Below are 23,917 nucleotides of genomic sequence, written 5' to 3' on the forward strand. Positions count from 1 at the left end.
CAGCAGGTTTCTTGACAACTATGTATGAAAAGCTATTTTTTGCCTTTCACAGGAACTGGTCAAAGGCTGAGGTTTGCTTTGGGTGACATTGTGATAATTGTTTCCCTTGAGGCTTCCAGAGCACTGAAGGCAAGTTAGCATTTCTTGACTTTTGCTTTCTCTGGAGTCCTTGCCTCTTGCCTCTAATAGCACTGTTTATGCCTGCAGCATGTCTGGCTGCCACCCTCCCTGCTTCGTTGGGGCTTCTTCTTTCACCTTTTACTTATTCCTGTCTACTGGATTTACTGGAGAAAGTGTCCAGTTACTTTAGTCTAGTTAGCTGCAGTCGTTGATAGGCAGAGGGGTGGTTTTAAGGAGTACCAGGGTTAGCAGAAGGTGAAGCCCTTGCTTCAACCATGACCCTTCTGCTTGAGGAATTTTGTTCTCTTAGTAGATTATAGTGTTTTGTTATAGTGATTTTCAGTATACATTTTAGGTTTTGATCTCAGATGTCTCACAGAGAGACTGAGGAGATATTCCAATAGCCAGACAATGATATTTCACTCTGGGAAATGTATTTTATTGTTTGTTTTTGTTTGTTTTGATATACAAGGTTAAAGATCAAAACCTGTAGGAAGCTCAAGGGCATGAGAAATACAAAGAAATCATAATGATCTTGTACTTTTCTTGTATAGTTTTATCAGTGTTTTAAAATAAGCCAAAGATTGTCTATGTTGAATTGGATATTTTTCATAGGTTCCTCTCAAGACAAATATGTCTTTATCCTTTGACCCACTCTACTTTGTTCTCCAGAAACTGACCCACTCTCATATTATTGATTTATTTTGCTATTAAAAGACATGATCACTGTGGCACACTCAAGATGTGTGTGTGTGTGTGTGTGTGTGTGTGTGTGTGTGTGTGTGTATGCACATGTGTATATAGTATAAAAATACCCTGAACATTCTAAAGAAGGTACAGGCTGAATGTGTTATTCCTCTGATTCAAAATCCTCAATAGCAAGGGGGAAATCTCAAATTTCTTGGCAAAGAGTTTAAAGCATTTTATAATCTGGTCTATAGACCCTTTTCCAGCCTCATAAAAAACAATTCACAGTTATAATGATTATTTGTGAATACAACACTCTTCCCTCTCATATAAAATATTTATAGTTGTAAATAGGTTGAGCCTCTGAAAATAATTTTCTTTATTGACTTTCTAATGTCTATCTCCTTCTTTGCCCAGAGTAACTTGATGTTATTTGGAAACTGTACTCTTCTTCTAGTCTCAGTTTGAGTAGGATTAATCCTCCACTTGACTTAACATATCAGCATATCCTGTTCCTCTGGACATACTAAATAGTTAATGGATCAAATTAGGCCACAGAGTGAAAACAAGTTCCCAAATATATGTAGGAGCAACCAGAAGAAATCACTTTTTCACCCATTCCCCTGACAGTATTGTGTGAAAATGAGATCTGTTACTTCTGTATCATTTTGCTATTACAAAGAGAGAATTAGAGTTGTTTAATATTAGCAAAGATGCCTGAGGATGAAGCTGATATCATGGATGGTAAACAGACAGACAAAAGTGAAAAATAATTTCTCAGTGAAACACTAAAAGCAGCTAGATCAAACCTTACCTAAAGCCTACATTTATCTTTTTCTTAGCTTTATTAAGATAAAATTGACATATAAGTGTTTAAATTTAAGGAGTACGATGTATGATATGACACATTTACATGTTGAAAAAGTGTTTACCACCATAGATTAAACCTTATCTGAAGCCAGCACCTCTTACATATTTAGTTACATGAACTAACATATTCCTTTTATTAAGCCATTTTAAGTTTTTATCTTACACTTTAAAACATAGCCAATAAAGTCCTACAAACTACTACTTAAAACAAGTGAAAACGTAATCAAAGTATAAACATTTATTGATAAAACATTTTCCATATGAACTAAGCAGAAATGATCATTTTACTTTACCGACATAAAAATAATATAGATTGAGAACCTGACTGGGCTTTACGAGTTTCCAAATCTTAGCTTTACTTATCTTAAGTTCTGATTAGTTATGCTGGTCAATTGAATCTGCCCTAATAATTTTCACTGTGCTTTTTAAGTTGGCCTGGATTCACTTCCTATTGTCTTACTCTTGCTTGCTTCTTTCTTCATCTGCTGCATATCTCTTGTGCACTTATGCACTACAGCAGTACCCTGACTTGGGATGGAAAAAAAAATCAGAAAACCAGTATCCCATTTTAGCTGGTTGGATGTAATCTAAATAAATTCACTATCCAGTAGAATCAATGAGTAGAAAAAGGTCATTATAAAATTATGTCTCACTTGCTTGTTTTCTATTCCAGACAGGCTAAATATTTAATAGGAATCCAGGTGTTACTTATTCATTTTTATTAGGTCCTTCTGACACCCAATCCTACACCGTGATGGGCAATTAGGGTAAATATATGCTTAAGGATACAACTTTGCTTCTGGGAAACTATTTTCACACCAATCCCAGTCCAACTGAGTTATGGCTTAAATATCTTTTGCTTAAAATCTTTAGTTACAGGCAGTACTTTGAACTATTTGTATTCTCTTATTCATGAGAAAATCAGAGAGTCTGATTGGTACGAAATCTTTTTTTCTTCGCCAATATGCAATTAATATTGTCATTGATTTTGTTACCTACAATAGTGTTGTTGCTTATTAAAGATTCTTAGTAGCTCTGTGATCACTTGCATGTAAATAAATTACAACTAAACGATTGTTCAATATGCTTTGGATTTTGTACTTCTTTTACGTGGTTTACATGAATTTTACTTGGTTATGAAATTTTCAAAGATGGCTCACTTAACAATTTCAGGCTTTTAAAGCAGAGAAAATCAGCTAATTAGAATGGCCTGAAAACAATAAAATTGATAGACCACATTTTAGTCAACCCATATAGTGGCTATATTCCCTTAACTTCTATTAATAATAATAATAATAATAATAATAATAATAATAACCCACACTTATTTAGTGTTTACTATGTGTCAGGCATTGTTCTAAGTTCTTTATAGGGACTAATTCTTTAAGGAATCAAAGCAATATTATCGACAATATTATTTTGGCAATATTATTTTTTCCATTTTACAGGTGAAGAAACTGGGACCAGAGAAGTTAAATAACTTGTTTAAGGTTTTAGGAATAAGTAACTAATAATTAAAATTCCAAATCTCTGTTCCCCTGACTTTGTTCTACCTTCTGCCCTTTCTCTTTTTTTCTCTCTCTCTCCACTTCCTTCCTCCTTCTTCCTTCTCTCTTAGAAAACACTTATTACCCTCTAATAAACTGTAAATCTACTTATTTGTTATGTTTATTGTTTGTTGCCCCTTGCTAGAAGGGGAGCTCCATGAGGGTATGGATCTTTGTTTATTGCCATACTCCAGGCCTGGAACAGTGATGGCACAGAGTGGGTAGGCAATGCATATTTACCGAATGGATGAATGAAGTTGCAGCACCTCAGTAAACACAGGATGTCTGGCATCACAGTCTTTGCTTTTATCTACAATACTATTCTGCCTCAGAACCAACTGGCAACAAGTGGAACTGTGCCTATGGAAAAATAAGATATTTAAAATAATAACTTAGGAATTGTGGCCACACCGAAACTATGCTTAGTATCATATCTCTAACCTTTAATACTCTCGAAGAGCCCTAAAGGTAGGAATACTTATTCTTAGTTTAGAATTAATGAAACAGGGCCTCAGAGAGGTCAAATAACTTACCTAAAAAATTACAACTAGTAAAGTTGAAGCCTAACTCTATTTGTTCTTTTTACACCCAAATCTGCTGTTCCTTCTATTAAACTTGAATTCCTTTATTTTATATAATAATAATAGCTAATGCTTATTAACAGATAAGCATCATTATTACTATTTTGCATGCTTAATTCATGTAATAAATTTTATTTCATAACTCCATGGGGAAGGCATTAATATCAAGCCTTCACTATGCACAGAAATGTATGTAATTTTTGCAAATCACATAGCTCGTTGGTGGGAAAGCACTTCAGAAAAGTCATACCCAGGCCTTCCCCCACTATCCTGTATGCCTTCTTCCAAAAGTCCATGCTACAGTCAGCACTGTGGGTTCTCAATCCATGCTCACCTGCTTGGAGGAACCGAAAAAAATATGTAATTGAAAGGAATAAAAAAATGTTAGTTTCTATAGACAAATATTTTTGTGGACTAAGTTTTTCTCTTTATTATAATTATCCTTCATGCAAAGACTTTTTGTGACCTAAAACATGTAGATAGCTGCAACTCTTTTCTTGGTTTTGTTCACATATAATGGGTATACATAAGTGAGTCACTTTGTTTTGTTGTGTTTCTCTTTCCAAATGGCAAAAATGGTAAAAATGAACTGTATCTATTGAATGTCAAAATAAAACAAAACTTTTGAGTTTATTGGTATTTTTTGGAGCATGATTTTATATGCTATTTAAATGGTCTTTAGCTATTTCTACTAATGAAGACTTTCTAAACTATTACTGTATGTTCTTTTAAAATAAAAATCACTATGTAAACTTTATTGGTAAGAGATGATATCAAATCTTAGGCATTGATTTTCTTAATCCTCCTCTTCCTGTTTTTTTTCCTAAGTATTTATTTGAGAGATCGCTTTTATAAATATGAACTTTTATTTAAATTGTCTCTTTTAGTCATTTGTTTGCCTGGTGAAGAAATACTTTTTAGTCACTTTATATGTAAAAGTTACATTTATGCCTTTTGTTTAAAATTTATTAACTTGCCTTTTGTTTCTTTTTTTTTCTCTGAGATTTGTTTTTCTCATTGTCCCTGTACCTTTGTTTTCTGGACACTAGCCTAATCATGAAGATCAGAGGCCCAATTTCTATAGCAAATTACAAACCATTGAGCTTCAGGACTAATGTACCATCTCATTTCCAGCACTAGGTCTTTTGATACTGATGAAACACTGAATCAGGAGCAATGAAGATTAAACCTCTGCTTAGTTTTTAAAGCACCATTAACTCTTTTTTTTACTGATACCTCTATATACTAAATAACCAAAAGACAAAAACAAAACCCACAACACAAATAGCTGTTCATTTTCATTGTTGCCAAAGCAGAAACACATTAATATTAAACAACTAGTTTTGAAAACATTAGCACAAAGGTATTTGGGTTGAGTCACTGAGAAACAGCTTGCATATGTAGAATTTTTTTTAACATGGGAGGAAAAGAACACCTGCCACAGCTCATCTTTCTAAACAAAATAGAACAAACTTAGGTGTTGGAAAACAATGAAGAGATATATTTGTTCAATTCACAAAATTATTTCTGATTTAAAGATCTTTATACATGTGCTTATCAAGAAAGCAATCACTATTTTAAAAAAACTCCAATATTAAATGATATGACTAAAAAATTTTTGTTCTGCCTTTCCATTTTTAATTCTTATTTCTTAAGTTTTTCATAGGAATTTGTGCCAGTAGAGGATTTTGTAGCTTTTTATTATAAAATAAAAAAGGAAGTCTCCAAACTAGACACGGCAAATAGAAGCTGTGTTTATCAGGATTATCTCAATACTTGCTTTACAACTGTACTTCCCTGAGTCCTTGAAAGCATAACTTACTAATTCACTGAGACATGTAGGCATTAATTTTTTTATTATTTATTATTATTTTTATGCCTATAGCACCTGGTCTTCCTAGGTGGTCTCCCATCCAAGTACTAACCAGGCCTGACCCTGCTTAGCTTCCTAAATCAGGATTTTGGGCTTGTTCAGGGTGGCATGGCCACAGACTATGGACCCTGGCTCCACTGGGGGATGAACCCAGGACTTTCTGCATGTAAAGCAGATATCCTAACTGCTACACAATGGAACCATGTCCTGTAGGCATTAATTTAACAAATAACACAGATAATTATACAGCACCTGCAATAGGTGCTGGGGATAAAGTCATGAATAAAAGCACTGCCCTGATGAAATTTACATTCCAGTTGAAGAGGGGAAAGATAATTTAAAAACACAAAAAAGATTTAGTATAAATGAGATAAGGTAATACATTAATCAGGGAAGAGAAATTGAGAATGGTTGCGTGTAGTGCAATTAGAAAGAGGGTGGTCAGGGTAAGGCACACTCAGAAGTGACATCTGAGTAAAGACTGGAAGAAGTCATCGAAAGGCCATGTATATATCAGGAAGAAGTGTATTCCAGGTAGAGTAACAGCCAGTGTAATGACCATGAGATAGAGTCCATTTGGCATGGCATGTTCTACAAATAGCACAAAGATCAGTCTAATTCAACAAATTGGCTGAAAGAGAGAGAATTAGGAAATGAAATCAGTATAATGGCAGAGTCTCAGATAATTTGGGTTTATGTAGACTGTTATAATGTCCTGGGCTTTCACCCCAAGAAAGGGGGAACCTATAGACAGTTTTGAGGAAAGAAATGAGATGATACTATTTAGGTTTTAAAAGTTGGGGATAGACTGTAGGACAGCAAGAGCAGTAGCATGGAGCCCATTTAGAATGATTTGTAATAATCTACGATAGAGTAATGGTGTCAGCATTATATCTGAACTTCCAGAGATGACTGGACTCTGGTCTGGCATTTGTATATGTGTATATGTAGATCTATACACACAAATGTATTAGAGATTTAAGGTGGGCATAGCTCATTGGTTTTATCTTCAACGACAGCTCTCAGCCATTGGTAGAAGCTGCCAGGTGTGCTGTGATAAGAAAGAGTTTAAGGTCATGTTCAGTTTCAGAGGGAAAGGGTCCTGTACTTGTGACAGCACGATGCAAAGTATCTTCAATCTCTGTTCAAATGCAACTGTCACTGGTAAATTTTAAATAGCTAAGACATTCTTTCTTTGGCTTAAAACACATAAAATAAATGAATGTGCCTAAGCATTTAACAGTATCTAAATAGAATTTTAAAATGGTACTTTCACTAACAATTTTCTTTACCTAGATTTCTATTCCTTAACACTAAAAATTATAAATATATAAGTCATTTTCTATACTCTCTGAGAAATAACTAGTGTGTTCTTACAGAATACAAACTAGAAAACTGTATAGGTTTTTTTTAGGTAAACTCATCAACTATTACCATATTCTCCCTAATATGACTATGGACTTTGAGCCTTGACTGAGAACTAGCTGATAACAGCTTTCCATGCTATTTCAGGTTTTCAAATAGGCTTTATGTGTACCAATTTTCATGGTGATCTGAGCATTCTTAAAGTGACTCCATTTGGGCACATGGATGAAATATAACCTAGATGTTACCCTCTAGTAACTAGAAGGGGATACTTTTCCCCTTCACATAATGTCATATTTTTTATCCCCAAGGCCAATTAATTTTATTTATTGCTACCGCTTTTAACCCTTAAAGAATACATATGAATCTGTATACAAGTGTGTAAAATAAAGCCTTGAAATTATTTCTTCAAAATAGCAATCATTTGCATTTAGTAGGCAGTGCAAATTTATCTTTCTGTATAATGCTGCTACTTCTTAAAAAGGCAATATCATAAATGAGATTATCCCTTCAGAAAGCCATCTCAGACTAAAATAAATCAAGATATGGAAACTTTATAAATGGCCTTTAACATATTGAATATTACCAGAAAATGTATGCAACTCAAATATTCTAAGACAACAATTTATTGTGGAATTCTCAATGTAGACTTTTCTTTAAAAATATGTTATCAGCCTGTACTCAATAGTATCAATAACCTTCTATCATTTCATAACTGAGAAAATGAGCATAGGATCGTACAAATTAAAGTCTTCCAGTCCAAATTCCTCTTTATAGGGATAGAGAAACCGAGGTTTAGAGAGTGAGCAACAAAGACAATAAACTACTTATCTTAACTCACTAAGAACTCTTTTCAAGGCCTTCTCGTCAAGATGGTGGAGTAAATAACTGCTGTGCTTGTCTCCTCTCATGACCTCATCAAAACTACAACTAAACAACAGAAAAACCATCACTGAGAACTGCCTGAAGACTATCTGAACAGAAATCCTACAACTAAGGATATATAGAAGAAGCCACATTGAGACTGGTAGGAGGGGCAGAGAGGCAGAATGGACTGTTCTCATACCCATACGTGGTGATTAAAAATCAGGAGGGATATCTCAGCTGCAGAGGCCTCCTGGAAGAGAAAGGAGTTCCAGCCCCATACCAGGCTCCCCAGCCCAGGGTTACAGTGCTGAGAAAAGAAGTGCCCATAATTTCTGGCTGTGAAGACCATCAAGGATTGTGGCTGAATGAGATGAATGGCAGTTGAGTACCAGGCATTCCTCTACAAGGGCCTACACATAGATTTATTCGCTGAAAAAGTCATTCACTCAGAGCTCTAGCACTGGGCAGCAGCTCAAAAGGAGCCAGGGATACACAGGGAGAAACTAATGTCTGGCTTCAGGGTGAGTGCTAGAGGGGCAGCTTTTTCCCAGACAGAAGTGCTGGCAGAAGCCATTGTTATTTTATTGAGCTCTCCCGGCTCCCAGCATGCAGAATCAGGCAGGTTCCACATTTGAGTTTCCATCAACCTGTCTAACACCATTAACCCTGCCCTGGTGATTCCCTGAAACCCTACTCCACCCAAATTGCAGGCCCACCAAAGCAACTTCCAGTGGCTTTTCCATATGAATGGCCTGTCTTGGTTCATGCTGTGGACTTTCCTAAATCTCTCAAACATTTACAAACTCAAAAAAGCACCATCTGGCCTTGGTGTGCCCTGAACCTCTTGAAAAGTGGCGCCAAGTCCATCGCTAGTGACACCTGGCCACAGTTCACAGCTTAGCTTCTCTCAGGAACCTCTAAGCCCAGCACAAGTGGCAATAATCTGCAGATGATATTGTAGCTCATACTAAGTGACCCCTGTTAAGGCACAGGCAATGGCTGACCTTGGCTTGCAAAAGAGTCCCTCCTAAGAGAACCCAGAAGAAACACATCTGGTGGCTAGCTTCAGATCACACCTGGGTATCACCCAATAACCTTCAAAATTACACACCTAAAGGGCAGACAGGGAAGGCACCACAGCCCTGTAAAAGCAAATCCTGTTCCATAGGGTCAGCCCCTGCACAACAGCTTCTCCACAATCCTCACAATCAATCAGCTTGAGGATCAATCTATGCCACTGATGTGCAAACAGCAACCAAAGCTCAACTGCAACTGGAGGGAATATACAACCCACACAAAGGACACACCTGAAGCACCTGGCTAAAATGTCTAGGAAGATTGTGCCAGTGGGCCCTATAGGACACCTACTACATAAAGCCACTCTACTAAGACCAGGAGTCCTAATAGCTCTACCAAATACATGGACACAAACACAGGGAGGCATCCAAAATGAGAAGAAATAAAGAAACAAAAAAACATGTTTCAAATGAAAGAACAGAACAAAGTTCCAGAAAAATAACTAAACAAAATGGAGCATGCAATCTACCAAATGCACAGTTCAAAACGCTGGTTATAAGGATGCTCAAAGAACTGAAGGGAAGAGTAGATGAACTCAGTGAGAACTTTAACAAAGAAATAGGAAACACAAAAATGGAGATATGCAATATAAAAAAGAACTAATCAGAAGTGAAGAATATAATAATTGAAATGAAGAATATAGTAGGAGGAATCAACAGTAGATAAGATGAAGCAGAGGATCGAATCAGTGGTTTAGAAGATAAGGTAACAGAAAACAATTAGAACAGCAACAAGAACAAAGAATACAAAAAAAAAAGGAGGATAATTTAAGAGGCTTCTGGGACAACATTGTGTGCCAACATTTGCATCATAAGAGTACTAGAAGGAGAAGAGAGAGAGCAAAAAATCAAAAACCTATCTGAAGAAATAATAGCAGAAAACTTCCATAACCTGGTGAAGGAAATAGACATAGAAGCCCAGGAAGCACAGAGAGTTGCAAACATGATGAATCCAAAAAGGCCCACACCAAGACATATCATAATTAAAATGCCATAGATTAAAGACAAAGAGAGGATCTTAAAGGTAGCAAGGTAAAAGCAGTTAGTTACCTATAAGGGAGATCCCATAAGACTGTCAGCTGGTTTCTCAACAGAAACTTTGCAGGCCAGAAGGGATTAGCAGGAAATATGCAAAGTGATGAAAAGCAAGGACCTACAACTGAGATTACTCCACCCAGCAAAGCTAACATTTAAAGAGCTTTATAGACAAGAAAAAGTTTAAAAAGTTCATTACCACCAAGCCAGTATTACAGGCAATGTTGGAGAGACTCCTTTAAGAAGAAAAAAAAAGATAAAAATATGAATAATAACATGGAATAACTACTATCAATGAACAATTACTTTCAATGCAAATAGATTAAATGCTCCAATAAAATGACAAGGTGACTGAATGAATACGAATATAAGACCCTTACATATGCTGTCTACAAGAGACTCATTTCACCTCAAAAGGCACACAAGAAATAAATAGAAAAAGGTATTTTATAAAAATGGAAACAAACAAACAAAAAGCTGAGGTAACAATACTTATACCAGACAAAATAGACTTTAAAACAAAGGCTATAACAAGACAAAGAAGGACCCAATAATCCTACTTCTGGGTATTTATCCAAAGAAACCCAAAATATTACCTTGAAAGAATATGTGCATTCATATATTCATTGCAGCATTATCTACAGTAGCCAAGATATAGAAGCAATTTGGGTGGCCATCAATGGATGAATGGATAAAGAAGAGATGGGGTGTGTGTGTGTGTGTGTGTGTGTGTGTGTGTGTGTGTGTGTACATACATAATGGAATGTTACTCAGCTGTAAAAAATAATGAAATCTTGCCATCTACAACAACGTGGATGGATCTAGAGGGTATTGTGCTGAGTGGGGTGAGTCAGACAGAGAAAGGCAAATACCATATGATTCCACTTATATGCGGAATCTAAAGAACAAAATGAAGGAACAAACAAAACAGAAACAAACTCACAGATACATAGAACATTTTGATGGTTGCCAAATAGGGTGCGGGTTTAGTAGAATGGGTGAAAAAGGGAGAAGGAATTAAGAAATACAAACTAGTAATTACAGAATAGTGATGGGGATGTAAAGTAAAACATAAGGAATGCAGTCAATAATATTGTAATAACTATATAGGTGTCAGATGGGTACTAGATTTATCAGGGTGATCACTTCATAAGTTATATAAATGGCTAATCACTACGTTGTACACAAAATGATATAATACTGTATGTCAACTGTAATTGAAAAAGTTTTTTAAATTATTTAAAAAAAGAACTCTTAATGATACTACACGGATGATCCAAATTTTCCTTATATGAAACTCTGTCTCCAATTTCCATATAATCAAATAGAACATAATAAACTTTAAATATTTCGATGTGATACCTCAGCTATAATGTTTTTTTGGCTAATAGAAATATTTACAGAGTTTTTTTCTAATACCAAACAAAAATTTATTAATTAAATAATTGTCACCAAGATTGAAGTTATTCCATTGAGATGAGGAACAAGATTCTTGGTAATTTCGGTCTTTGTTTACTTAGTAGATATTTGTGGGAGTAAATAGAGAAAGGAAAAATGGCAAAACAAGAGGCATGGGTGGAAGAAGATGGAGAAAAGAGGAAAGACAAATTCACTCCACTATTTATCCTCTTCTCTTCTGACCATATCCTTTACCATATAATTTTCATGATGAAAGAAAAGAAGACAAAATCCAACCTATGTCTTTAGGCTTGAATAGAATACTAAAGGATTGGGAGGGACCTCTCTAGTAACCCAGCTGATGCTTCAACTATCTTTAGCACATTGTCAAACAAAGCGACATTCAGACTCAAACACAGCATAATATAGGCTCAAAACAGGTCTTGCCCCTTTAGTCTCTGGAATCTTTCTATTGCTAGTTCAGCCTCCGCTGTTAGAAAATTGATATTTAATGAAATATTTTTCTAAGCGTATGTTACATGAGTCCCAAAAAGACATTTTAGTGTCTTTTTGTTTTCCTGAATTTAAACCAAGTTTAAGAGCTCAAGATAAAAACATGTATGCTAATTTATGTAAAGTACTTAGCACAATTCCTGGAAACAGTAACAAGTCAATAAATGCTATTAATAATATTAAAAATACTTATTAAATTATAACTAATGATGTTATTATTTCTCTTTTTATTATGTAAAATCATACGGTCTCTAACATCTTTACTTATTTTTTCCCCACAATGCTCTGTATAATAGACTTGAAGTGTTGGTCAGGTGAAGGGCTGTGTATACCTGATTTTCCAAAACAGTAAGGTGATACAGTAGTTAGAAGGGTCTTGAACACTTTTACTTCATACAGAGACAGAAAAAACTCAGAGGAAGAAACAGAATACACAGAAGATTTTTGCCCTTCTAAGCTGTTTCAAAATGAAAGAAGATCTATTCTAAAATCTGCCAGTCTTTCCTTTATAAGACTACACCACATTTTTAGGAAGCAATCCCTAGTAATCTTTGTAAGAGCCCAGCAGAGCAGAATCAGGAATGTTCTTGATGGAGCAGTCCTACCTAATAATGCTTTGTCTAATGCAACAATAACATCTGAAGATTCATTCTCCTATCCAGCTACAGAGGGACTACTTTCTTTCCTCTTTTCCTCACTGCTGCCTCCCAGGCCGATGATTTTAGTATAATATCTATAACTACTCAAGAGCTCTCTCTTGAAATGTACTTTGTTCTCTGAACCCTTTTTAGTTGTAGCCCCTCTGATTATTTTGATCCCAGAGTTTCATGCCTTTCACACATTGTTTTAAATTCCGCAAGTCACTTATTTGCTCATAATCTAGGTCTTTCAAACCCCTTTGAGTCTGCACACTTTGTTCCACACTATTTGCCCCCATTTTTGCAACATTAGCCAAATTGACTAATGTGAAAGCTGGATGTGAAAGCAGGATGGTTCAAAATGAAAATAATGAGCTAGGTGAGAAGTAAATAATACCGATTTATAAAAGACAAAGTTTTGCTCAAAAACTTTGCTTATGGCAGTTTATGTTGCTACAAGCTCTAGTATCTACTAACACAAAAATAAACAAAATAAAGCATTTTGTTAAAAATACCAAAAAGTTTTGTAAGTTTTGTAAGCAAATTTTAAGATCATTTATTTGCTCACTAATTTTCTCTATAATGTAATAAACTTTCAGAAACCAATCCTATATTCTTACAAATATATTCCTATATTTGATATGCACATTTTCTAAGACATGTTAATGATGTGGTAGATAGAGCAGATTAGCTTACTTGGCATTTTTTCCAATATCCTGCTCATGGGTCTTGTACTGCAGACGTTGGAAAGCTAAAAATGGCATTCCCTGACTCTCTTGGAGTTAGGTTTCCAGGTGTGATTTATATTTCACAAATCAGATGTATATACTCAAGACTTCAATTCAGAACTTTGTTTAACAGACAGAGAGGCAGTGCGTGAGTCCTTTTTGCTCCTGCGAAATTTATATGAATGGTGGGGCTCTGGAGTTCATAATGCTACCTACTCTCTGCTGATCTCAAGGTTCTAATTAAAACAGGATTTTTCCAGAGGCAAAAGTTTTTGCAATTGATTTCCTAAATTCTTCAGCTTTCTGAAATTGGCAAATTTACTAGTTTCCTTGGTGGGAAGGTTTGCAATGTTGTTCTGAGCCAATCCTGGAGGCCGGTCTAGAGCCTGTTATTGCAGCTCTCTCAAACAATTTTGTCAGCACAATTCCCTGTAAAAAGTCACTTTCTGTTTATCATTATATAGCGGATTTTGCAACTGAACTCTCTCTGATTCCAGTTTGAGGTCCCGAAATTAGAGTTTGATGTGCTAAATGTATTTGAATCTTTTCAAATGTATTTGAAATTAGGGTTTGATGTGCTAAATGTATTTGAACCATTCCATTCCTGAGTACAGTCTTTTCCCAAATAGTGCCATAACTTTCTTTCTACCTATATTGTCATTCAGTGGCTCACAGAAGCAAATTCTTCACCCAATTTTTGTCTAAATTAAGCAAATATCTTTGCCACTTTTGACACCATGTACCATGAACTACTTGTATTCTTTTTTATATTATGAACAGTTTTCCCCTGACTTCAAACATAAACCTTTTAGATAACCCATCCCGGATTCCTGTCTTTGAGTGTCTGTTACCTGTAACCACTAATGAACCAGAAAGAGTGCATCATTCAAGATTCAATAGAGTTCCTTTTCCCCCCTACAAAGATAGTGTGGTATAATGAAAAGATTGTAAAATTTGGAAACAAATAAACCTAGACTTAAAAACCGACTCTACCATTTTACTTATTAGTGTGACTTTGAAATAATTACTTAACTTTTTGAGTCTGTTTCTGGAGATTCAAATACCTTTAGATCGAATGAGAAAATATATTCACATGAATATAGCCCATGTTTTTTTTTTTCTATTGGAGTATTACTTCTTTCCCATTGTATGAGGAAATAGTAAAGATAAACAGGTTTTACAATACATGCCTTTGTATCAGGCCACATAGGAGACAGAAACAATGACCTAAATTCAGTGGATTAGGGCCTTTAAATTTGAAATCTTTCAGGTAGATTGGAGTTTATTCACTAACGATACCAAGGCAGCAGCATTGGAGTCCTGCTTGGACACTTTCATTCCAAGTGCCCAGTTTTCTAATTCTTGTCCCTCAAGTGTTCCCTTATTTCTTGTTCACTCTCAGGCCTGGCTACTCAGTCTCTTGTTGATGTTATCAGCTCCTATCATATTTTTCCAATAAATTACTTTTTGTTTAAGTTCTTCATAGTTGGTTCCTGTTGTTTTCTATAAAGAACACTGATTGGTAGAGTATTAATTTTTATATTCTGTAAAAGAGACAACTAAGCCACAGAAAGATTGTGTCACTAAATCAAGGTCATATAGCTAATAAGTAGCAAAGCCAAGAAATAAAGTTGGGTCTTTCAGAGGCAAAACCCCAGTAAAAGCTGTTTTTCTGCTTAAACAGAGCTGTCTCACTAAACCCAAATTTGTTTAGTTGGTCTTATTTCCCTGGAGTATATTCTATTCATGCCAATCTGAGTTACTTTAAAATAGGAAGGGCAGAAAACAAAAGCCCATGCAGTTGTAAAGGAGGAGGATTTGCTACATTGCTTTCAATTCATCATATCTTGGCACTAAAGGAGATAAAACTGAAACGATAGTACCTACTGAAGAGAAAAATGTAGCCCCATATCCCTCCCCAAATGAAGCAATAACCTATGTTAATTCATGAATTAAATTGAATTGCATTATCACTTAGGTACTAATCAATATAACCCACTTGAAATTTAAATGTATGACTCATAGTTTGAATAGATTCATACTATGTATTGTTTTTTACATTATTAAATGATCTTGGGACTGTCAATGAGATGTCTACAGCAGACACACATTTTTTTTTTCTAAACACAGAAGTGTTAGTTTTTAAATTATTCTTTTGTGGACTGTGTTCTTTTCGTTTACACCAAGATTGTATGAAATCAGCCAAAGGTGATAATAACTATTACATATTTGTTTCAATTTTGAAATACAAATTTAGAACTAATATACATTTTTACCCACCTAATTGATATGAAAGTATATTTTTCTTACTCAAATAGTGCTTATGACAATAGGAAACAATGTTCATGGACAATGACATTATTAAAAAAAAAGTGTAAGACATACAGTGTGACCTAAATGAATATTGTTTCTCCAACCTTTCATTGATGTTTTTTTTTTTCTAACACACATTTATTAATATATAATGTAGCAAATATATTCTTTCTTGTTGGCAGAGTCCAGTGACTCAGCGGTAAATCCCCATTTGTCTAAACTGGTCTAAGTAGTATCATTCCTCTTGCCCGTGATTGCTTTAAGAAGAGGCACGTGCCTCAGTCTTGGCAATGACTGGGTCACATCTTTGCAATACCAGGTATGTAAAGGGAACACTGCTGTGGAATTCTGAAAAATGTTTCCTCACTGATGAAAAGAAATACGGAAGAAGAAATGGTTCTTTTTCTTCCTTTAGACATTGATGTGTCTGCATGGAAGGCCTGGAAGTGCAGCAGTCAACTTGTGATTTTAAGGGCCATTAACAGAACATAGAACTGAATTAATGGAAAGAGCTGACTCTTTGAGTCACTGAATTAACTAACACTGGAGCTGCTTTCTTGTTATGTAAAATAATAATGTTTTCTTATTGTTTAAGCAACTTTTACTTGGGACTTTTTGCTATATGCAGCCCAAAGCATTTTAATTAATACATAAAGCAAGTATTTCACAGAAGATCTTAGCACAATGACTGGCCTATAGTGAGTGTTCAAGTAGTATTTATTAAATAAGTAATGAATGCAAGGAGATTAACATTATCCGGGACTTACAGAATTGAGGAAACATTAAGGAATCCATATTTAATTTGAAGATGATAATAATGAAGAGTGATTACAGGGAAATAATGGATTTAATACAAGTGACATGATGAGGGAAAATGAAGGAAAAGGCATATTTTACAACCTCTAGTGACCACCTCAGGGCTTGACCCTTTTTTCTTGAAGTGAAATCATAAACTCACAACAGAGTGTTTTTCTTGCCCTTAGCTCTAGTGTGAATGTTGTTCGACACTGTCATGGCAAAGGCTGGCCCTTCCACATTTCTAGCCTGTAGGCACCACACTAGCAAACATTCACTCATTCTCAAAAGGCTGTATTTTCAAAATGGACAGCCGCCAAATGTGTAAAATATAAAACAAAATGGAAGAATGTGCATATTGATTTTTCCATCTACCAGCATTCTAGGAGGGAGTAAGATGTCTTTTAAAGGCTCATTTAATTGGGCAAGGAGAAAATGCAAACTAAAATCCAAAGAAGAGTCTCAGATGAGAGAGAAAGGTAGAGACAACACTAAAAAGAATATATATATATTCCTTTATGAATATATATTCATAATCACTCACAGAGAGAGAGCCTATCTACCTCTATAAGTGTCCCTTAAACACAGGATACATTTTCCTTCTAATAAGAAGTTCTAAACCATTTACCATAGTGTCACCTCTTGAAAATTATCAACTAAACTTTAATTGAGAAAACATAAAGGCTTTTTCTTCATCCTCATTATCAACACCTCACAGTTAGCCAGGCCTTTGATCTTGGAATGCTAGCCTTTGAATATCCATAAAAATGTACAACTCTGATCTTTCTCCCTTATCTCTAACTACAAGGCTCCTAGTTCAGCAATTTTTACCCTTCCTTTTGCAAGCAGTTAGTACCCCCTTTCTATTTTTTCTCTATGTTCACTTAGAGTTTTTACATTTATGGATTACTCTCAAAATTTTCTCTAAATAATTTAATACAAAACTATTCACTGGAAATGTGCAAGACACACCTGGTTTGTTAAAATAAAAGGATTCATAAAACTTCGATCCTTCTTTCAAGAATCTCAAAGTTAAGTTTAAGAGACAGATACTTAAATATTCCTAATATAAAACATATTGAGACAAATGTCATAATAAAAAATCTTTAAGCAATGAAAAGCAAAGTAACTGGCCTCCTACTAGGGTCTAAACATAAACTGTTTCCTGTCTACTGATTATTGAGCTTGTCCCTTCATTTTAAAAACATCTTGTTGAAGAAAAAATTTATAATCTTTCCTCCAAAAGTTGTTCTCCATTGTAATGATCATTTCTACTAGCAGTTTCACAGTCAGTGTCATCACTCATGCTTAAAAGATGCGTATTCTTTGCATCTTACTCAGATTCGTGCTCTCCATCTAGCCATTCACCAAGTTCTGTTCATTTTTCTTTGAAATGTCTCTTTGATCCTTCTGTCTATGGTCATTACCACTCCACTAGTCCAAAATTGGATCACTTTATACCTGTATTCCTGCCATTTCCTAACAGATGGCTATGGATCCAGGCCTTCTCTCACCTAATTCATCCTGTGTACTTCAAAGAATCGAAGAATTCTAAAGTAGGAAGAGATATTGTCCTACAAAGCAAAAATATAGACATATTAATTTGGAAATGTAGGTGAATGGCCATCTACTACCTGAATACTTATTGATGAAAATCCAGTTCCTCAAAAACTTCCTCATTTAATTTATAATTGATAAAAAGTTCCTTATATTGCTAATTCTATGCCTTTTTTTTTGCTCTGTTTCTCCACCGAATCCTAGCTTTGCTTACTTGAAATATGAAATTCCATCAAGCCTTTGAAGAATGCTATTTGTCTCTTTAAGCCCTATTTAAAAAACAAAAACAAAAAAACTGGCTAAACATACACAAATTATGTACCCACGATTGAGCCTGATATAAATTTTAGGCCTCACTATTTTGATTGCCCTCATGTTGGTACAATTATGAGCATTATTTAAAATAGACTACTTTGGAATTTCTCGACATAGAATTTTCATCATTCTACTCATCCCACAAGGTCAATAATTTCAAATAGTCCCAATTTTTATTGCTGTAAAGCACAACTCCTGAATTAATGTTCTCTTATTTATCTCAGTTTCCTAAAATGTCTTCTGTTTTAGCTGGACTGGGATCCTTACTTTAGCATTTCCTTTCATTCATTCACTTATCCTTCTAAGCCTTTCCTTATGTTTATCTTTTGGCCTGGAATGACTTATCTCTTATCTATCTTAACCTTCTCTTTCCTTTAAAACTCAGTTCTAGACTATATTGTAAGAAATCTGGCCTTGCCAATAGAGAAGTCTAGGCTTTGTCCTGGATTTTGGGAGATCTCTAGGCCTTTGGAATGTCCTGTTTGATAGAGTATCTTTGTTTGCCTGGGAGCTTTGGCTATGACCGAACAGTCTAATAATGTGATGTATGACAAGGACTTTGAGCCATGCTATGTCAGTTCTGACCTCTGGAAGAACTGAAGAGTAAAAGTAGTCTTTCCTTTGCGAGTGACTGAAAACTAAAAGGCAGCCACACACGCAGTATGTGAGTGAGCCCTAAAAAAAACTGAACACCAAAGGCTCAAGTGAGCTTCCCTGGTTGGCAATACTCTGTGTATCATCACATAGTGTGTCCAGAAGGAGGTAACGCCATCCATGACTCCATGGGAGAGGATGGCCAGAAGCTGTGCATTTGGGACCCTCCCAGACTGTACCCTATACATTTCTTCCTTTGGCAAAATTTGTGTCTTTTTTCTGTAATGAGTACAACAGCTTTCAATGAATTTTGGAGTCCTTCTAGTAAATTTTCAAACCCCAGGATGATTGTGGAGATACCTGAATTCATAGTTAGTGGTTTGAAGTGAAGATGGTCCTGAATATCCACAAAATTATACCTTGTGTTTGAAGGAAAAGTAGTCTTGTAGAGACTGTTCTCTCAAGCTGTACAGTTGGTTAAAATCATCGCATAGATTCACTTCCTTCTTGAAATGTCCTCTAAGTATCATCTCCCTCATTGATATCCTCTTCTCCTAAATATCTCTAGAATTTATGTTGAATATCATAAAATTTGTCACAAACATGTATCATTATAGGTAGATTATTAAGCAGATATTATAAGTACCAGCAAAGGTTTGGATTTTGGTAACCACAGAAATTTAGTACTCTGGTAACTTCTGAGATCAGGAGGAAGTAAAAAAAAGTTGGGGGAGAAAAATTATCTATATAATGCTCTGAAAGGTGGAAGAAAAAGGAGCTAGTTATATAAAGGAGCTGGTAGAAGACATTAAGTATTTTCCCCAGAAACCATTGTATTAAAAAAATAGTTCAACAACTCTATCGACATTTATTGAACATGTATAAGGCATTGAAGATGTGCTACCAACTCTCCAGGAATGAATACTTGATGAAGGTACCTGATAATTTTTCCAACATTTTTTTTTTTGACAGAAAATTATTTTAGAAGGCTTTGGGTTTTGAGAATCAATCTCTGCTTTTCCCACATCTTAAATTTCAACTGAGTAAGGCTATCTACATTCTCACTGCCTATAACTGGTAGTTGCCTCAATTATAACTTTTTTTCTATTTTCTTTTCATATAAAACTTGCCAATGGTCAGTGTGGGGTTCTTGCCCAATTTAATAGAAAAGTATAATTTTAAGTAATATAAGATACTACAAAATAGACATGAAGAGTAATCACGAGCAGCACACAAACAGAGCTTATAAGTAAATATATAAATGGAAGCAGGGCATAAGAAACTACAAAGAATAGAGAAATTAAAGGGCCAAAAGTGGGCTCACGTTGCATCTGCAACTAATTTGGGGAAGATATTCAAGGAAATTTAGGAAAGTCCTGAAATTAGAAATGGTGCTGGATTGATTCTTGGTTTGAATATAGCAGCAGGTGGTGGAAGAGAGGATGGGAAGAACGAAGGTACTCATTGGCCAAAAGTTCGAAATCCTTTTATTGTATAATCTATCTTGCTTTCCTGGCCTTATTTTTACTTCTCTTAGAACTGTAAGGGGACCAGGATTTATGTTTCTTTGGGCTGAGATTATGACAGACTACATCTTTTTTCTTTCTTTCTTTTTTTTTCACCAAGGTAGTACTTTTCAGAAAGAAAAACATATCAAATAGGCATCCTGGAGGGTCCTGAAGGACCCTAAATTGAGACAATTTTGTAAAAACCAGAGTGTTTGATTATCTTTGTGTTCTGTTCAAATAACATTACAGATCCTGGCTGAGCTAGGGAGATGTGCTCTAGATTGGTAAGAAGGCAAGAATTCATTATTTACCTACTAGAGTCCTATGATAACCTATCAATGGAATAAATGTGTAAATCCTCATTTTATAAGCAGTGTCCACATTTCATTAGACCGTTTCATAGATTAGTTAAACCATTTTTTGCTAACATTCATCCTCAATACTGGAAAATTGATCAATCAAAATAATGCATTTGATTTTGATGTGCTTAATCTGGTTTCTGTTTGAAACATTAGCTTTTATGACTCAGATAAGCAAAGCATAGTGTATCTAGTTTCCGTAATGCTACCTGACTCCAATTACTAGAAATAATTGGGAGTAGAGCTTATTAACATTGAAATGGGAAACGCATGCTTAGTTGAAGTGATTTTAGCTAGTACTTTACATACTGGGCTGGTAAGTGCGGATCGATTGACAGATGATGCTGTTGTTTACTAAAGATAAATTTCTTTCTGATTGAAAGAGATGCATTTATTCAGCAAATAAGATATATCTTTATGATTTTCTGTGTTCAAATAGTCTTCTAAAACAATACCATATATGTATGTGTATTATAAATACACATGAAAATATCAGGGTTTACCCTGACAATTGTTTGAAAAATGGTTTGTTTGTTTTTTTTTAACAGAAACATTTACTCTTATTCCATAGTTAAAAAAATTCCAAATACGCTTTTCTCAAGATAATTTGAGAACCTTTTTGAAGCTGAGGGTTTCAATCTCTTTTATGAGATCAGATGAATAAATTACTTTCAAGTAGCTAATTCCCCAGGGTAGAATTGGTTTGTTGTTTCTCTAAATTGCGATGGTTTATATAATCTCTATGTTTTTAAGAAGTTAAATAGGAAGGATGAAGAAAAAATATTTAATTGCAAAACATACAGCCGTAAATACATACAGCATAGTGAACGATGAAGATATGTAAATCCAATCAAAAAAAATCTCAGGTAAATAAAACATAATGCTAATGTTTTCTATGCTTAGACCCTCCTTTTCCATTTGTTAACTTCTGTTTCATTCAGGATAAGATGTTAAATTACATAATTTTTATGTTTCAGTCAGGATAGGATGCTAAATGAGATGAGAAGTCATCTCATGCCTTTTCCAGAAACAAATGTATGTTGAATTAAAACTTGTGAGCTAATAGCTGTCATAGTTCCTAGCATGGCACTGAAAACTCAACAAGAATTTGTCAGTAATTATTAAAATATATTTTGTTTCTGTAAGTCTAGACCTGGGCCTATAAAAAAAATATACAAACAGAAAAACATGGACTGTTCTAACAGCTGAGAGGTTCCCCTTATCTTGGAATGGTTTAGCAATTCTCCATGCACATTAAGATAAAGTTTGTTGCATTAAAAATCATAGCATTGTAAAACATGCCTTTATCTCTCTCAAATACTTTCTTCTGGGTTAGGAGGTATCCTGCAGTAAGATATTATGATGGACTAGTTGACTTCCCCAAGTCTATTAATCTATGAAGTGAAAATTAATATCCTTTCATCAGATGAGACCGATATCCGATTATCAGCAGAGCAGATGTGCTTTTCTGCTGGATATAAAGAAACGGGATGTGGATATCATGCTTCAAGAGGTATACCAATATAAGTAGGACATTCTCACTCTTCCTTGCTACCACCCTGAAGATAAATTGCTCAAGTGTGCAGCAACCTCCTGCAATTCCTCCAAAAAAGCAGAAGTGAAAAGCACAGCTATGAAAGGTCCAGCTTGGCTCTTTTCATCAGTAAATTATGGGAATGTAACTCATACAGCTGCTATGGGTACCTGCTGTCTGCCAGCTCCCCTTGCTTCCATTTCTTCTGCCCACTAGGTATAGTCAGTCATTTCTAAAAGCTAATTTGCAGTTGATTATGCAATCTGCCAAACCCAATCAATGTGCATACTCATGACCACTCATAAGAATATTTGCCTTAATCATAGGAAACCTCTAGGTCATTACTCCACCATAGGGGATGTATTCAGTGGAGATAGTTGTGGGAGTACCCATTACCCAGCTGCCTGGCAGGTCTCTTGGCTTCCATTATTTTTCATCTCTCAGATGTAGCCAGTTCTATCCAAAGTCACTTCAAAGGCAAATCCATTCCCTATCAGTGGGAAAACCCTCCGCTGACTACTGACTTCTGAGGCAGCAGGATAAATTCAGGCTTCTTTTATTTTCTCTTTATTTTTTCCATTATCTTTTTTGACTTTCAATAATATCTTTATGATTAATTTTAGTTGACATACAATATTATATTAGTTTCAGGTGTACGACATAGTAATTAGAGATTTATATAACTTACAAACTGATCACCCCAATATCGCTAGTATCATCTGACGCCATACATAGTAATTACAATATTATTGACTATATTCTCTATGCTATACTTTATATCCCCATGACTATTTTGTAACTACTAATTTGTACTTCTTAATCCCTTTCCCTTTATCACTCACCACCTCAAACGCTCCCCCGCCTCCCGCTTTGGCAATCATCAAAATATTCTCTGTATCTATGTGTTTGTTTCTGTTTTGGTTGTTCTTTCATTTTGTTCTACAGATTTCACATGTAAATGAAATTATATTGCATTTGTCTATCTCTGTTTGACTTACTCCACTCACTACAATATCCTCTAGGTCCATCAATGTTGCAGATGGCAAGATTTCATTATTTTTAATTGTTGAGTAATATGCCATTGTATACTATAAAACATACACACACATATTATGCTGGGCATTATTATGAGCACTTAGGATGCAACAGAAAAGAAAATTGACAATGTTCCTGCCTTTACAGTGCTTATATTCTGGTGGAGATAGAAATATCAGCACTTCTATTACAGGATTGTTTCTTTCTGAGCCCTGACACAGCCATGGCATCCTTTTCACTCTTTGCTCTGGATAGTCACTATCAATCAATAAGATTAAGCAAGTAGAATGAGACCTATTGGCCACCTCTGATCTAGTGCATTCTGTAAGTGATAAAGAAAAAGCTCAACCACAAAACAAAGTCCACACCACATTATCTTGAAATACCTGAATCAAAATAATTAAACCATAATAAATGCCAGTTCAATGTATGGACCATTAACTATTTAAGCTACATCTCCTCTCTGAGTATTACTGAACTGCCAAAAAAATGTAATTTTGTTTATTGAATAAAACTTTAATTTTAGAAACACATCTTTAAAGGCTTATTTGTTAATAGATTGTTAATGGAGGCATTTTTATAAACCAAAAAACCAAAAAAAAAAAATCA

The 23,917-nt window shown here is 35.0% G+C and overlaps 1 protein-coding gene and 1 pseudogene across 1 annotated transcript in view; both read right to left on the minus strand.

Annotated features, from left to right (window-relative positions):
* The window catches only part of NEGR1 (neuronal growth regulator 1), a 773,362-nt gene that overhangs the window by 56,996 nt on the left and 692,449 nt on the right, over window positions 1-23,917 (minus strand). The gene's annotated exons all lie outside the window — the stretch shown is intronic.
* Window positions 5,682-5,798, minus strand: LOC112486045 (annotated as a pseudogene).

The sequence above is a fragment of the Pteropus alecto genome, unplaced genomic scaffold (assembly GCF_000325575.1).
Source record: "Pteropus alecto unplaced genomic scaffold, ASM32557v1 scaffold25, whole genome shotgun sequence".
In the NCBI taxonomy this organism is placed as follows: domain Eukaryota; kingdom Metazoa; phylum Chordata; class Mammalia; order Chiroptera; family Pteropodidae; genus Pteropus; species Pteropus alecto.